At 41.4% G+C, this 15,963-nt stretch overlaps 1 protein-coding gene across 3 annotated transcripts in view; it reads left to right on the top strand.

Annotated features, from left to right (window-relative positions):
* PRKAG2 (protein kinase AMP-activated non-catalytic subunit gamma 2) overlaps positions 1-15,963 on the top strand; it is a 383,197-nt gene that overhangs the window by 14,179 nt on the left and 353,055 nt on the right. The window contains exon 1 of one of the 3 annotated variants that reach the window (XM_074946317.1): positions 11,168-11,214. The exons of the other annotated variants lie outside the window; for them this stretch is intronic. The gene's annotated coding sequence lies outside the window, so the exon portion shown is untranslated. Of the gene's footprint in view, positions 1-11,167; positions 11,215-15,963 lie in introns of those variants that run through there. 3 annotated transcript variants of the gene reach the window in all.

Here is a 15,963-nt window from a genome sequence, read left to right on the forward strand (position 1 = left end):
CACACTACAAGAAGGATGTGGATAAATTGGAGAGAGTCCAGCGAAGGGCAACAAAAATGATTAGGGGTCTAGAGCACATGACTTATGAAGAGAGGCTGAGGGAGCTGGGATTGTTTAGTCTGCAGAAGAGAAGAATGAGGGGGGATTTGATAGCTGCTTTCAACTACCTGAAAGGGGGTTCCAAAGAGGATGGCTCTAGACTGTTCTCAATGGTAGCAGATGACAGAACGAGGAGTAATGGTCTCAAGTTGCAATGGGGGAGGTTTAGATTGGATATTAGGAAAAACTTTTTCACTAAGAGGGTGGTGAAACACTGGAATGCGTTACCTAGGGAGGTGGTAGAATCTCCTTCCTTAGAGGTTTTTAAGGTCAGGCTTGACAAAGCCCTGGCTGGGATGATTTAACTGGGAATTGGTCCTGCTTCGAGCAGGGGGTTGGACTAGATGACCTTCTGGGGTCCCTTCCAACCCTGATATTCTATGATTCTATGATTCTATAAGTATGGTTATCCCCATTTTACAGATGGGGAATAGAGAGATTAAGTGACTTGCCTCATGTCATGCAAAGAGTCTGGGATGGCAATGGGAATTGAACCTAGATCTCCTGAGTAGTCTCCATTGCCTTAACCACAAGACCATTTTCCCTCTTTGTATAGCTTTCCACCCACAGGTCTCTCATGCAGGCCCAGTTTTGGTTGGTAACAACTTGACTGAAAGTTGTTAACATCTAACATCTGTTTGATAGTATATGTGAAATCAATTGTTGATCCCAGTTCAGTTCCTTGTGGATAGGTGTCCACAACACACAAACCACCACAGTAGTTAGGACTGTTATAGGTTTTCTGGTCAGAGGGACCAAGCATGGAATGGTGGCCGCACCTCCAGAGGTGATGCCACTAGGGCAGGTTTGAGGAATACAGTTGAGGCAGTGTGGTGAACCTTGTGTGATTACTGCACACTCCATGGGGTCTGCTGTAGGACACACCAATGTTTTTTGTTCTGAATCCCTGGTAGCCCAACAGGCAACTTACTTGAGGGAAGTGTTCTAAGGTAGATCATCTGCTAGACCTTCATAGATTCTCGCATCCTGTGTGTCCCACTCAGCACTTCCAACTGCCTTCAAACCACCACACTCCTCCCAGGGTCCCCAGACACCCAGCCGCTGTAACCAACTTTTTGCTGATTGTCCTCCTATCTGTCACAGAATCTCACCCTCGCCTCGCCCCGCCCCTGACCAATAGCAGTCCAGTGCGGGAGATTCATCAGACTTCCGCTGGTGTCTGTCCTGTACCTGCTCTGTGGGGAGGTGATTTCAGCCTCCTGATCTGTCAAGCTGACATCGTGCACAAACACTGAACTCATATACAAAGAGGGCTGGGAGGTAAAAAGGTGACCAGTACTCCCCGTTCACCCTCTGCTCAGCTAGTCCAAGGTAAAGCTAATACTAGTTTAAGAACTAGTTTATTCAAATAGAATCTAATTATACACTTTTTTTTTTTTTAGAATTGCTTTATGCATCTTTGAGTTATTCAGGGGCACGAGGGCACATGCCAGTGTTTTTCCTTATGATGTTATGCCCGTAATTCAGCATTCAAAAAAAATTATTTCAGTTCTTTTATCTGTGTGGTGTATTTAAAGAGTCCCGGATCCTTGAACTCCTTCAGACCTGTGCAACCAACTTCATCTGGCATGCAAAAATACTATTAATTTAAATCTTTTATTGGGATTTTTAACTTTGAAATACTGAAAAGAGTAAAAAGTAAAGAGGAAACATCTTATCTAAGAACATAAGTTCGTGTCTTTACTTTGCCTCATAATAAACTTATTTTCTTTGTGGGCTGTGTGGTCTTGCCACATGGAAATGGAATTCACTTTACATTGCATGATGTCTAGGTTAGGTTATTGTTAAGCTCGGACAAGGTGCTTGGTGTTGTACAAATACAAGGACAAATTCTGCCACCTGGAATCACAGGAGTAGTGCTTTACTCTGCAAGTAGTTTCAGTGAAACAAAAGGATAATATGTGGAAAAAAAAGGAATGGTTCAACATCAGCAAGGATGGTAGAACTGAGCCTAAAGATGGAACCATGGTCCCTGCTTGAATGAGTTCAGTTTCAGGGCTTGATCTTGCAGACACTTACCCACATGAGCAACTTGACTCATATGAGTGGTTCTGTTTCTCTGGGTGTGCATGTATCTTTAGTGGAACATCTTAGGTTTGGAGAGATGAAAAGAGGTTAAGGGATGAAAAATTTAAGAAATGCTTGTTGCTAAAACCATTCAGCTTGATTTGTCTGCAGAATATAGTATTTCAAAGGGAAAAAAAGTGACAAAGGTTAAAAGCTGCACATGTGCCACAAAAGTTGAGTAGCTATCTTGAAACTTAAGATTGGTTATGTAATAAATATCCTGTATTGTGTGTATAAAATGCATTCAAAACAAAACAAAAAATGTTAAAACAATGTTCAGATTGCAAAGTCAAGAATTCAGAAGTTAGGCAATGTCAGAATTAAGGCTGCCCATGCCCTATTGGGTGTATGCATTATGATATTCTTTAATTACATTATTGCACTACAGGATCCATGCCTCTTTCAGGATGCTCTGGGAATGTGACAGAATTGTGTAGTGAATGAGGCTGTCTGTAGGACTGCTTCAGGGAAAAATCTTGTCCAGCTCCACCCAATTGGGTAGGTGATATATTGCTATCTTTTAAAAGTAAATGGGCGTTGAATATACTCGGACACTGTATTGCAGGGTGGATTGATTTAAATCAGAGTGAGTTAAATTACTAATTTTAATGATGATTTAAATCAGCAAGCAGGATTTAAACCATTGCTTTTTAGTTATTTTCCTAAAGAAAGATTGATTCTCATTGGTTACCAAACCAAATTTAGTGTAAATTTGCAAATCAGCAGTGGTGTTTCTTTGCGCTAACCGGGAGGATATGCTATAACCTTTATTTAAGCAATTATATAGCTGAACTCTTTACTAGATTATTCATTTTTTACTTGCAATTTGTGTCAAGCTCTATTTGGATGGAAATTCAAATTTAAATTAAAAATGTTTTTTGTTCCTGGTTACATAAGAAAAAAATTATCAAAATACGTTTTGCATTTAGTACTAACGGATTTAATAAACAAGGGAAATATTATTTGTAGTTAGTTAATTGAGCTGATTGTTTCTTGTTACCGTGGCCTTCAAGATTTTAAAACTAATAATTCTCATTCTCTCACACCTAGTCTTTATTCATAGATTGGAGGAAGAAAACAAACTTTCCTGCTTTTTCCACTCTCGGTTGGTTTTTTAACTTTGAATGTGGTAGTCATTGAATTGATGTAGTTGGATACACTGAACTGAAAAAAAACAAATTCTCTCTGCATCTGCAGAAGAGTCTACTGCTGTCAAGCTGGCTGAGCACTTCAGCCAACTCAGGGTTCAGGTGCTTAGCCAGTGACTTCCACTGGTTCGGTGGTTTGACTTTCTTTAAAACTTGGCAGCAAATATGAACTGCTTAATATTATTTTTGCATTTAATTTAAATAATAAGTTTAGGTTTCAGCATAGGTTGTCAATTTCAAATTTAATTTTAAATCGTTTTATAACCTGCATATAATTTCAATTAAAATATCTGATTTTTTGCTTTAAAAATTGATTTTATCCACCCTGGTGTATTGAATAATCTTAATGGGAGACAGCCTAATGAATAAGATACCAGAAGAAAGGCTATAAAACTGAAGTATGGGTTTAAAACATATTTTGGCTTTTTGGATTTTCCAGGAGCTAATGTCCGCTTTTCTTGTGGGCTGAAGGCTGATTCATGTCACAAATAATTATTGTGGTGGGCTTGAACTTTTCTGGGCCCTGTGAGGAGAGTTAATGCTTTTTGGGCTCTCCTTGAACTCTCAAGAGCTAGTGGGATGACTTAGCTCTTTCAGTCTTTCTGTGTACATGTGTGTAGATTGGCGAAGCAATGATAGCTAAGGGAGGATGCATACATTTATAATTTTTAAAGGTTGTTAACACTAGTGAGGGAGAGGAATTATTTAGAGTGGTACCTAGGGTATAACTAATAGGAATGAGAAAACTTGAGCAGAATATCATGGGAATCTGTGGAATAGTTTTCCCAAAGGAAGTAGTAAAAACTTATTGCTCTGGACTTTAAAAACAAGACTGATAAAACAATAAAAATGTACTGTTAGGAACAATCCAATCTTGACGGAGAAATGAACTAGATGATCTAAGAGCTCTTTTCCATCTCCAGCTTCTGTGGTTCTTTAAGAGCTCAGAAGCTTTGTCCACTTAGTTTGATTAATTTTGAAAAATGTGGTAAGGATACAAAACAGTATTGGTATTGTCCGTGTGTGTGTGTGTGTGTGTGAGAGAGAGAGAGAGAATTAATTGTGTCCTGTGCACAACTATTTATAACAAATTGAATGCATACTTGTGTATGTTACAGGATGGTAAATTGTGCATGCTGGAGGGGAGTGAGCAGCAATGGGATATAAAACATTGGAACAAGTTCTGGAGCTGTGGTGTATTTCAGATCCTTTGCATGAACATGTTTCCTTCTAAAGTAAAAACAGGATTTAGATTTTGGTTGTTCTAAAGTTAATTTACATTTAAAATCCTGTTGTTTTAATGGCATAAAACCAGCAGAAGAGCTAGTTGACTCAGTAAACATACCTTTATTCTGATGGTTTTTTTATTAAACAACAAAAACTTTCAGTAGTTTAAAATTCTAGTCTTCTGGGCCAGTGTCCCGAGAGATTAAGGACACTTTAAAATGTATGACTCCCACTGCCCTGAGTGCCTACTGCTGTCAGATCCCCATCTGGTAAATTGGACTAACCTCCTTGTTCTTTGGTTTTCTCTGTTTCCCTACATACAACTGTTGTTGTAGAAGGATTCTAAGTCTTGTCATGTCAAATATTGCATGGTCTTCAGAGCTCACTAGGGGGAGAGAAATGTCTGGGAACAGCGAGAACAGGCACAGCCAGTCATTTCCGCTAATTGTTGATGAGGACTATGGAATACAAAAGCGTGAGAAGGGGGAGGGAATAGAAATGTGTCTTGGTGTGGAAATTGCTGTGTAAAAACAAATATGCTCAGGCTTGCTGGTTGGGTAGCTGACATACTGCAACGGATAACTGCTGTGACAGGAATACTCTGCTTTGGATGTGTGTAAGCCCCAGCCAGAGGACTTTAGTGGTGTTGTAGTTTTTTGGTTTTTGTTTTGTTTTGTATTGCTTCAGAGACTGTTTCGTCACTTGCCTTCCTTCTCTTGGTTATTAAGGGACTTGGGCTGTAAGGATAAAGAACTGTAGTGGCCATTGAGGTGTGTTACTTGAGTTAGCTCCAGAAACACCCCTAAGAAGTTTTTGGCCCTATTTATATGGTACTGCCCCCTAAATACTGGAAATAGGAAGTTTGAAGTGTGTTAACTATTAATTTACCGGGGTGGTAAGAATCTGTTCTGTCTTGAAAATAAACTCTGTTGGAGGCATTGGGTTGAATTTTAAATGTGCAGGTAAATGTATTTCATGTGGTGCCTTTTAAGCCAGAGTATTCGAAAGTGCTTGGCAAATTTATAAATGTACAGCAGAACTGAAGTGTAGCCACTTCTAAGGTGGAGGGGGAGGATCAACGGGTGCATTGCTCAGTGAGGGGGAAGGTATGCAGATGTCATTTCTTTAGCACCAGTTCTTCCTGCCCATTTCAACAACAACATAGGTGACTGGCCAGTTCACTGTGAAGATAACCTTACTGTGCATGCAAGTAAAATTCCTGTTGACTTCAGTGATGCAGGTTCAGGGCCTTAATGAGCATTCTGGGTAAAATCTGAGTAGCTTCAGAATGTAATTTTTCAAATGTTCCAAACTTGGTTAAATCAAAACCTGTTTTTTCTTCTGGGACATCCCTCTTCCATGAGGACGGTTTCCATCTATTTCACCTTGTAACCTTCATTTTTTTCCAAAAAGAAAAAATAAGTCACAAGATTTTTTTTTAATAAAAATTCATAATGGAAGACGTAATTTTCATCCCAGTCTCATTGCACCTAAAAATGGCTGAACATTTTTTCGCTTAAACATTAAAAGGGGTTCCATTCCCACACCCGCAACAATCTATCTTCAGAGGGAGACCAAGAATGGAAAAAATGTAACCTGAAATGTAAAAACTATATAATGTTATGAGTGATTGGAGACTGGGATGGAATGAAAATATTATTCAGCCTTAGCTACAGAGGGAAAGTGACCAGTGGTATCCTATTATAAATCAATTAGATGAAGGGATCACAGTCTTGTAAGAGTCTAGCAAAAAAAGACAAAAGACACAATCCACCTGCATGACACTAGATAAGTCAGCTGCCTGTAGGATTTTTTTTACTCACTACTAAAATGTAGGCACTTCTGGATTGGAATGTGTCAGCTGCAGTTGATGATCAATACAATGCAACATAATTGGTGAAAATCCAAATGCTTAAATCATCCATTTACTAAATAAATCTGAAATGCCTCTCTTACTGAACCAGAAATTATTCTTTTATGGAGGCTACACAAAGAGGAAATTGCCAGCAAAAGACACTGATTTGTTGATTCAGTAATGGTCCTATCGTTACTAACTTGATTATGTCAGTGCAGTTTCTTTCCCTCTCAGACAAATATTAGAGCTAAGTGATTTGTAGACATGGTCTGAATGTGCTGCAATGGATCTTAAATGCAGGATGGTGCTAGAGTTGAGGAAGCTGGAAAACTATTCACTGGTAGAAATGAGATGCTGTTGACAGTGCTGATAGCTGTGCAGGAGAGTGAGAATGGAGAGGAGCAGGTGGATCAACATTTTCCTTTTTTATTTAAAAATGTGACGTGAATTAAGTACTGGTGAAAAGTGCCATGCTGATGGCCCTGGAGACTGGTGGACTACAGGTCTGATTCATCGTGAGCAGTGGCAATGCAAGCTTCCTCACAGTGCCCCATCATGGTGCTTCAATCCTGAGAGGCTGTTTCAGTCTCCGGGAGACTGACAGCAAAGGTATGCATGGCAGTGGTGTAGAAACCTGCACAGCTGGCATAGGACTGAGAACCTGCCATATTTCATACATGGCATCAAACCATCAGAGGGCGGTAACAGCTTTCAGTTACTGCTGACTAAGGCTGGATTTGGACAAGCAGCCCAGAGATAGTAGGATCCCAGTCCTGTTACTGGTTCCTTGAGCCATCCAGTCCCCACATCAGATTGCTTTTTAATTTTTGTATTGAACTTTTCTTCTTCTGTAGCCTTGTGAATGGCGTTAGTCAGACCCACTGTATCACACACAGAAAGAATATTCTGTTGACCAGAGCCTTCCAGCTAAAGCAGTAGTCGCTATCACCAGAACTACTAAAACATTAATATAATAATCAATCAGGTGCAAAAAAATACATGTTGCATCTTCATTCTTTTTTTTTTTAAACAAACATTAAGCTTCCTGCCACCCTTATGAGATGTGTGTTAAGGCCAGAATTTTTAATATGGTCCGCTAATTTAGGATGCCAAATTTGAGACATCCACAACTCCAGCCAACTTCAGTAGGAGCTACAGCACCTCAGATAAGCAGCACCTGAGATCTCAGCTTTGGTACCTAAAATTAGTGGATGCTTTTTAAATTTTTTAAAATAAATTTTGGCTTAAGTGACTTGCCCAGTGTTGAACAGGAAGTCAGTGGCACAGCTGGAAATGGACCCCTGACTGTACCAGTCACTAACCAGTAGATATGCTGAGCCTGATTCTGTTGTCATGTCTTACTTTAGTGGTTCTCAACCTTTCCAGACTATGATACCCCTTCCAGGAGTCTGATTTGTCTTGCATACCCCAAATTTCACCTCAGTTCAAAACTACTTGCTTACAAAATCAGACAAAAGTGTCACAGCACGCTATTACTAAAAAGTTCCTTACTTCCTCCCTTTGTCTGTATTAAATTTTAGTTTGTACTGACTTCGCTAGTGTTTTTTATGTAGCTTGTTGTAAAAGTAGGCAACTGTAGATGAGTTGATGTACCTCCTGGAAGACCTGTGCGTACCCCCAGGGTACGTGTACCCTTGGTTGAGAATGACTGTCTTACATCATTGTAAGTGATGTATCTCCGCTGACTTACTTGGAGTCGCTCCTGATTTATTCTGCTGTAATTATGGTCAGAATCAAGGCCACAGCCTGTACACGGGACCTAAATTTCAAGATATCTGTTGGGCTTTGCCAGGGAGTAGATGAGAGGGGCAAACCACTTAAATCAGAGGAGTGTTGCCGATATCTAAATCCTATAATTTAGCATAATACCCTGCTGTATCGATAAACAGGCAACTCAAAACTATCAATATCTTTTTTACTTTGTGCTTGACTGGCAGACAGATCCAACTTTCTTCCAGCAACACAAGTAGTATAGGGAGATAGCTGGTATCCTGTGCCTCTAGTTGCTTCCAGTGGCCTAAATGGGGATGCAGGTACAAAGTGCCCAGAGCAAAATAAATACATGCTCAGCATTACCATTTTGCCTCCACTTAATGGAGGTAAAATGCTTTATAAATAGGCCAGACAATATTACAAAAGGCCAAATCCTGTTTAATCAAAGGCATGACAGCAATACAGATAAAGGCCAGTGTATAAGGCTATATAATGTCCTTGATGTAACTTTGTAATTGTCATTGAAGTTAATTATGCTTCAGTACATAGGCTGCGTAAGACCCATGTAATTGCATGTGTGTCTGCATGACCTTTTAAGTGTGTCTGTTCATGTATATTCACACATGTGGGTTTTATGGTGGAACTGTTTTGATGGCATAGTTAATGTTGCATTCTGTTTTGTACTTAATGTGGGAGTTCAACCTGTTTGTCTTATAGGAAGAACACAGTGTATCTTTCCCAAATTTTCAGTACAGAATCTCTCAGTAGAGGTTGAATTTCCCGAGAAGTTTCAAGAAAATCATTTAGTTGTAATGAAAGCTTGGCCCCCAAAAGTTCACATTCAGAGTCTCATGCTTTTTTTCCATTTCGCCAGTCTTTCAGCACTACCTTGCACAAAACGGAGTGTGTGTAACTTTACAGAACTATGCAGGAGTGGTATAAGGAATCTGTTTGTGGTGAAGGTGTGGGGTGGAATTGGGGGATGGCAATGTTGGGAGTCTAGAATCCCTACTGGGGCAGAGCTAAATGGTGGGTTTTTGTTTTTTTTTTTTGGCGTGTGGTGATCAGTTAGCTCAGTTGTGCTGTGTGTGAAGTGTGTGTCTTTGTAGCCTTGACTTTTCCTTCCTTTTTATGTTTTGTGTTAGGAAAGTTATGTAAAGGGCTACCTTAACTGACATGCCATGGAGTGCGTTTGTGTATTTATTTATAATGACAGAGTAGTAAAAGCATGAATGTTCATCTTGAATAAGTATTTGAAGTGTGTGTATTCATTAAACTGGCCATTGAAACTCAGTCCAACATAAACACAGCCACACTTGGTAATTCATTAACAGATTCATCTGAAAGCTTCTGTCTCTGAATTAGCTGATGAACATCTGTCTCCTCGGTAGTCCTAAAAATATAGATCTGCTTGCAGAAGCCTGACTGCTGTATAGGAATTCAGACTCCCAACCATAAACTCTCTTTATCTTGGACCCTGCCATCCTCCGTCCATAAGGCAGGACTGTAGACTAGAGAGAAAAAGGGATATCCTTGTTTTGGGAATCGTAACAGTCTGGGCCCTACGAACTCAGAGAATTTTGTCATGGGCCTTGAAGCCAGCACGTAACCTAAACAATGTGACTCACATTTTCACTGTTTGTTTTTTTTTTTGGAACAGGTAGTTGCTTGGCTGATTTTAGAGCTGCTAATTAATAGGCTTTTCATACCAGTGGGTCCCAGAATGTTTACAGATCATATCTGCTGGTATTTTTTCTACTGTTACTGGTATGTTCCCTTGTCCAGGATGGAGAGCAACAGATATTTCATGGTACATAACAGCACTAGACAAACGTAGACCAGAAAAACGTACTTTATCCGGCTGATATTGTGGAGAGAATTTGGTTTGCAGAATGTAATTATCTAAATTATATTTAGACTGGGGATCAAACTCCATGTTCTAAAGGAAAAAGAGCCCTGGGATCTTAAATGACCATGGGGTCAGGATCTTGGTTTTACCTTCTTGTTTGTAAAGGAGCACCTTTTTTTTTTTTTTATTCCTTTTTATTTAAACTTCATTGTAGTGCTCTGTCTGCCAACACCATGTTGGAGAATTGATAGTACTAATTTGGATGAAGTGTGATCTCTAATGTATCACTTCCCTAATTAACTTGAATTTGAAATATAAAAAAATGTCATTGATCTTCGGACTCTTGGTCATCAGATACATCCAGGATTCTGGTGTGCTTCAGTTTAATCTTGTTATCTGTGTATGGTTCTGTTTGTTTTCCATAGATTTGTTCTCTTATCAGCTGAGTGCATTCCATAATATCAACAGTCTATCTGCTGTAGTTTTTGCTAATGCCCTAAACCCAGGAGGAACCTGGTTTACTTGAATTTGCCATTGAAGTGGACACTTGGAGAGTATTCAGGCTCTTACTGATGAGTTTGTTTTAATGCTCTCCTAAACAGAGTCTGGTGAGAGATCCAACACAATAATAGTAATGCATTGCATGGACAGCTTCTTCCATATGAAGATTTCAAAGTGCTTCACAAACATAAATGAATTAACTAGTAGTTGAAATTCCATGCTATCGTAAAGTCATGTTAAAAAACAAAACAGTAACAGTCTGCAAGTCCCAGTGATGATTGAATCTGGTGATAATTTAAACAAAAAGAGCTCTCAAGCATGCTTGTAGCTGTTTTCATCTTTTCACCCTGACTCAACAGACATAAGCTTCAGAGTGATGCTTGGAGTTATTGTGTGTGCTGGTTGTAGTATTGTGTGGATGAGTGCGTTCATTTCTGTGTGTGGGTGATTGTGTGTAGGGGGGAGGGTTGAGCTGGGAGTTGATTGTGCTCCGAGCAGTTGGACACACAGGTGTGGCAGTTGGGCCAAGTAATTCACCGTATGTGCAGGGTTCCACAAGCAACCAATGATGATTCAATTTTTTTGAACAAAAAGAGCTGTCAACCATGTTCATAGCTGTTTCCATCACTTGATGCTGACTCAGTAGACATTTTAGGCTTCAGAGTGATAATGCTGGAATCTTATTATATAGCTCCTCTTGCTACCCCTGTGAGGTAAGGAAGCTTTCTTATCCCCATTTCATAGACCGTGAAATGAAAGGTGAGCAAGTTAAGTGATTTGCAGGAGGAGCTGTTGCGGTGGTATGAGAAGATCCTCTGATCCTGCGATTTACAGGAGTAGGTATGTGGGTAGAGCTTGGGTGCAAGAGCCACAGGGCTGAGGATATAGACTTTCCCTGCCACTGAGCCCTCCCTCCATGTATGGCCCTATAGCAGAAAGAAGGTCCTGGGGCAGCAGGAGGTAGGGGAGTGGGGAAGTGGTGCTTCTGTGTCAAGTCAGTAGTCAGAAATGGTTGGCAATTCCCTTACTTTAGGAATGAGGAAATAGTAAGTGGAGTCTGCATCTGACCCGCCAGGGGAGAGGTGTGTACATTTTTGTGTGCATTAAAGGTTGAGTTTCCAGCCTGAAATTATCTCACACACATTGAGTAGAGGGACATTAAAAAGTCAGAAGGCAAATTAAAAAAACATGAATTGATTAAAAAAAAAATCTCATGATTTTGGGAGGTCTGACGCGTGATTTGTGTTCTCTTGAGGTTAGCAATACTGTATCTCTGTCAGGGAAACACTGCAGCTCTCTATATCAGAAACCACTTTTAACAATATTTATATTACCCATTTTCCTGGTTGTAAAAAGTAAACAAGACTTGTGATTCTGGAAAATATTGGGTTTGGCTTATTGTTTTAAAATCTGTTCGAGACAGAGCTGGAATTGATGTCTACAGCTAAGCTTGCCTGACAGCTTATATTTGACCCTATTTTCAGTTGCTTATAACCTTTTTTTTTTCTGCCCAGCCATTTTTGAGAATGAGGTTAAAGAGAAATACATTGGTTTGCCCATGTGATAAAAAAATTACGACAGCTGTTTCACTGAGAAGCGCTAGTGCTGCCATGCTTTGGAGAAAAGACTTGAAATGTGAGCAGAGGACTGCTCTGACGGTAGGCATATGCCTTCTCTTATCACTATAAAAATCCACCCAAATTTGGCCAAGTTATGAGCCTCTGAACATCACAGTTCACACATACTCAAAGACCATTAGAGTTTGGGAGAGTCCATCTGTAGCTGAAGATTCCATCTCTATTGAGCATGCTCCGTCCTGGATCTGAACAGGACTTTTCTCACAATTGTCCCTCCCAGCTGTCAAGAGTTAAAGTTTGATAAAGTTAAAGCAACTAAAAATATGGCATTACAATGAAAACTGTTGGGCAACCTTCACTATTGGCCGTGATACCAGCTCCATCTGTAGTAATGTAAAAGAAGAGAGACCGGTTTGTCTCATGGGAACAGACTGATTTTCCAATCAAAGCACTAAATATAAGTTTCGGCTAAGCTCTTTCATTCAGGGCTGCCTTTGCCATACAGGTAGCAGAGGTGGCCACTTGAGGCACTGAAAAATACAGTAACTGTGGGAATGACTAGAGGCTGGCAGGGTAGAAGTTTGGTTTGCCTAAAAGAGCAGAACCTCTGGAGCTGACCCCACTCATGCTTTTGCTATGTCTGTACTTTGAACTGGAGGTGTAAATTTCATCTCAAGGAGATGTACCTGTGCTAGTTGTAATCAATGGCTACTCTGTTTTGGTTTGAGCTCTTGCAAGTATGTCTCCTCAAGCTGGAATTTACTCTCCCAGCTCGAAGGGTAGACATTCTCTTTGAGGTTGGTCTGTCACTGTTTATACTGTAATGAGCATGGCCTGGCTTTCACACCTGTGTCTTGGGGGCAGAGAGAGGAGCAAATAAAAGGCCTGATTCTGAAAGGTGCTGAGCCCATCTGGAGTTGGGACTCTGTGAATGTTTGGAGTTGCTACTAAAGGCTTGTTGTTTTTCTTTCTCCTGCATTCTGTAAGCTTGTCTCTTATCCCTGGGCTCAATCTGTTTTTCATGTCTCTGTTTTCTCTGGCCCCTTTGGACAGTATGGGCCACATTATGTATACAAATAATGTTTCAGTAGTCGTGTTCAAGTGACATAAAAGGGTAATACTGTATCCGGACTGATAATGTTTTCTTTCCAGCAGCTCTACCCGCTGAATGTGCTTTCAGCTGTATTGTGTGCTGATAATTGATGATTTACAATAGATTAAATTTGACAGTAGGGTTAGAGCAGCTGTTGTGTAGCAGAGCATCAGAAATTTACAAAAACTGCTCTTTTCAATAAAGCTGAAAGGAATGTCACTTTGTAAGCAGGTGCATTGAGGGGTTATTGTGCTGCTAGATACCCACTGGGAAAGCAGCAAAGTTTTGAGTTCAAGAAGAAAAAGTGTTTTGAATGGATCTTGATACTAGTATAGTCAAATTATGTAAACAATCCATTTTGTAGGGCTTGTGCTTTTGTTAGGATTTTTTTTCCTGCATGCAGGTTTTGTGCTTTTCGGAAAGACTCCAGATTAACAGCCCTGATGACCAAAGTCTTCCATTTATCTAGAAAGCTGGTAAAGCAGAGACAGCTGTGCTGAAGGCCTCCTTTGACCCTGAATTGAAGGACCACTTGTAGAAGGTGATAGGTGTCCGTTTCCCAGTCCACTCAGTCCAAGACCTCTCTGCTAAGGCTGCCCTAAAATGGTTCCAATTATAGTGGTTGCGTGATGTAGACACCTGTCTTTCTGAAACTCAGCTGACATCAAACTCATTGCTTGTAGGCTTAATAAGTTTTTAAATGTATTAATAAAGACATTCTCCAGGAGTGCTGCATGGAATTGACCTCACTTCATGGAAAGTCTTCAGATCTCAATGGCTGATACCCATGGAGAGAGCCCAGACTGTGCTGAAATGCTCTTGAGAGCATATTTTTTTCTAGCATTTTCAGGAAATCTCTTGCCACTACACCATCATCGGTGCAACTCCCTTGGGGGAGAACAATGGTTTTTTCAGGGTGCAGGTATTTTTCCCACTGTTACCTAGACCTCATCTGGCTTCACCTGCAATCTTGCTGTTGCTGCCACAGTTGAAACAGCAACATTTTCCCTGAAAAATGTTTGTGCAGACACAGCATCAGAGTTAATACAAATAAATAATAATAATAATTAATAAATAGTAAAGCTGTAGATCTCGCAGTAATGCTGACTCTTCATTGCTGAATCATTACTAAGAAATCACTTACCTCTGTTGCAATAACATGTGTCTCTCCATGCTTCTTGCTCCTGCCTGCCTGCACCCCAATAGGACTTGGTGTCAGAACTGGCTATATTGTACCTCCAGAGGGAGAGGTAAACAAAGGGAAAGGAAAGAGTGGCACTCCTCATCAGCAAGGGATAGGTTTTTTTTCTCACTCACAAACAGACTGAGCTGCCAATGCTGAATTGAAGGTATAAGGACTTAACTGGAGTATTGTGTCCAGTTCTGGCTGCGCCACATTTCAGGAAAGATGTGGACATATTGGAGAAAATCCAGAAGAGCAACAAAAATGATTAAAGGTCTAGAAAACGTGACCTATGAGGGAAGATTGAAAAAAACTGGGTTTGTTTAGTCTGGAGAAGAGAAGACTGAGGGGGAACATAACAGTTTTCAAGTACATAAGAGGTTGTTACAAGGAGGAGAGAGAAAAACTGCTTTCCTTAACTTCTGAGGATAGGGTAAAAAACAAAGGGCTTAAATTGCAGCAAGTGTGGCTTAGGTTGGACATTTGGAAAAACTTCCTAACTGTCAGGGTGGTTAAGCACTAAAATAAATTGCCTAGGGAGGATTGTGGATTCTCTGTCATTGGAGATTTTTAAGAGCAGGTTAGACAAACACCTGTCAGGGATGGTCTAGATCAGAGGTGGGCAAACTATGGCCCGCGGAACCATCCTGCCTAGTCCTTGAGCTCCCGGCTGGGGAGGCTATCCACTGGAATGCCCCCCCCCCGCCCCAGCAGTCTCAGCTCCCCATGCTGCCAGCGCTCTGGGTGGTGGGGCTGCGAGCTCCTGCCAGGCAGCGCAGCTAAATTGCTCCCCGTAGGAATGTGCTACTTATGGTGTACTACTTACGGCTGCCAGTCCTGTTGCTCTGAGCAGCATGATAAGGGAGCAGGGGGGCTGGATAAGGGGCAGGGGGTCCCCTGGGGCGGGCAGGGGACAGGGAGAAGGGGGCGGTTGGATAGGTGTGGGAGTCCTGGGGGGCCTGTCAGGAGGCGGGGGTGTGGATAGGGGTTGGGGCAGTCAGCGGACAGGGAGCAGGGGGGATTGGATAAGGGGTGGGGTCTTAGGGGGGCAGTTAGGGGCAGGGGGTCCCGGGAGGGGGCAGTCAGCGGACAGCGAGCAGGGGGGGTTGGATGAGTTGGAGGTTCTGAGGGGGGCAGACAGGGGGCAGGAAGTGGGAAGGGGTGGATAGGGGGTGGGCCGCCAGGCTGTTTGAGGAGGCACAGCCTTCCCTACCCGGGGTGCCCCCGCTGTGGCCCTCAGGCCAAAAAGTTTGCCCACCCCTGGTCTAGATAATACTTAGTCCTGCCTTGAGTGCAGGGGACTAGACTAGATAACCTCTCTAGGTCCCTTTCAGTCCTACGATTTTACGATTCTATAAGAGAACAGCCAAGGCTCTGAGAAGAGTTTTGAGGGCAGGTGGAGCTCTCCAAAGAGGAGGCAAAGGAAAAGCAGGGAGGGGTAGGGGAAATTAAACACCTTGAACAGGAGAGAAATTGGGCTGCAGGTTTAAAATACAGCAACTACAACCAGGAAGGATGGGAATCTTTCCCCCCCACCCCCACCACCCCAGCACCTCTCCCCAAAAGGCAGTGGCGGTAATTGCCTTTCACTACCCCGGAAAACTTTCCC

The sequence above is a fragment of the Natator depressus genome, chromosome 2, assembly GCF_965152275.1.
Source record: "Natator depressus isolate rNatDep1 chromosome 2, rNatDep2.hap1, whole genome shotgun sequence".
Classification (NCBI taxonomy): domain Eukaryota; kingdom Metazoa; phylum Chordata; order Testudines; family Cheloniidae; genus Natator; species Natator depressus.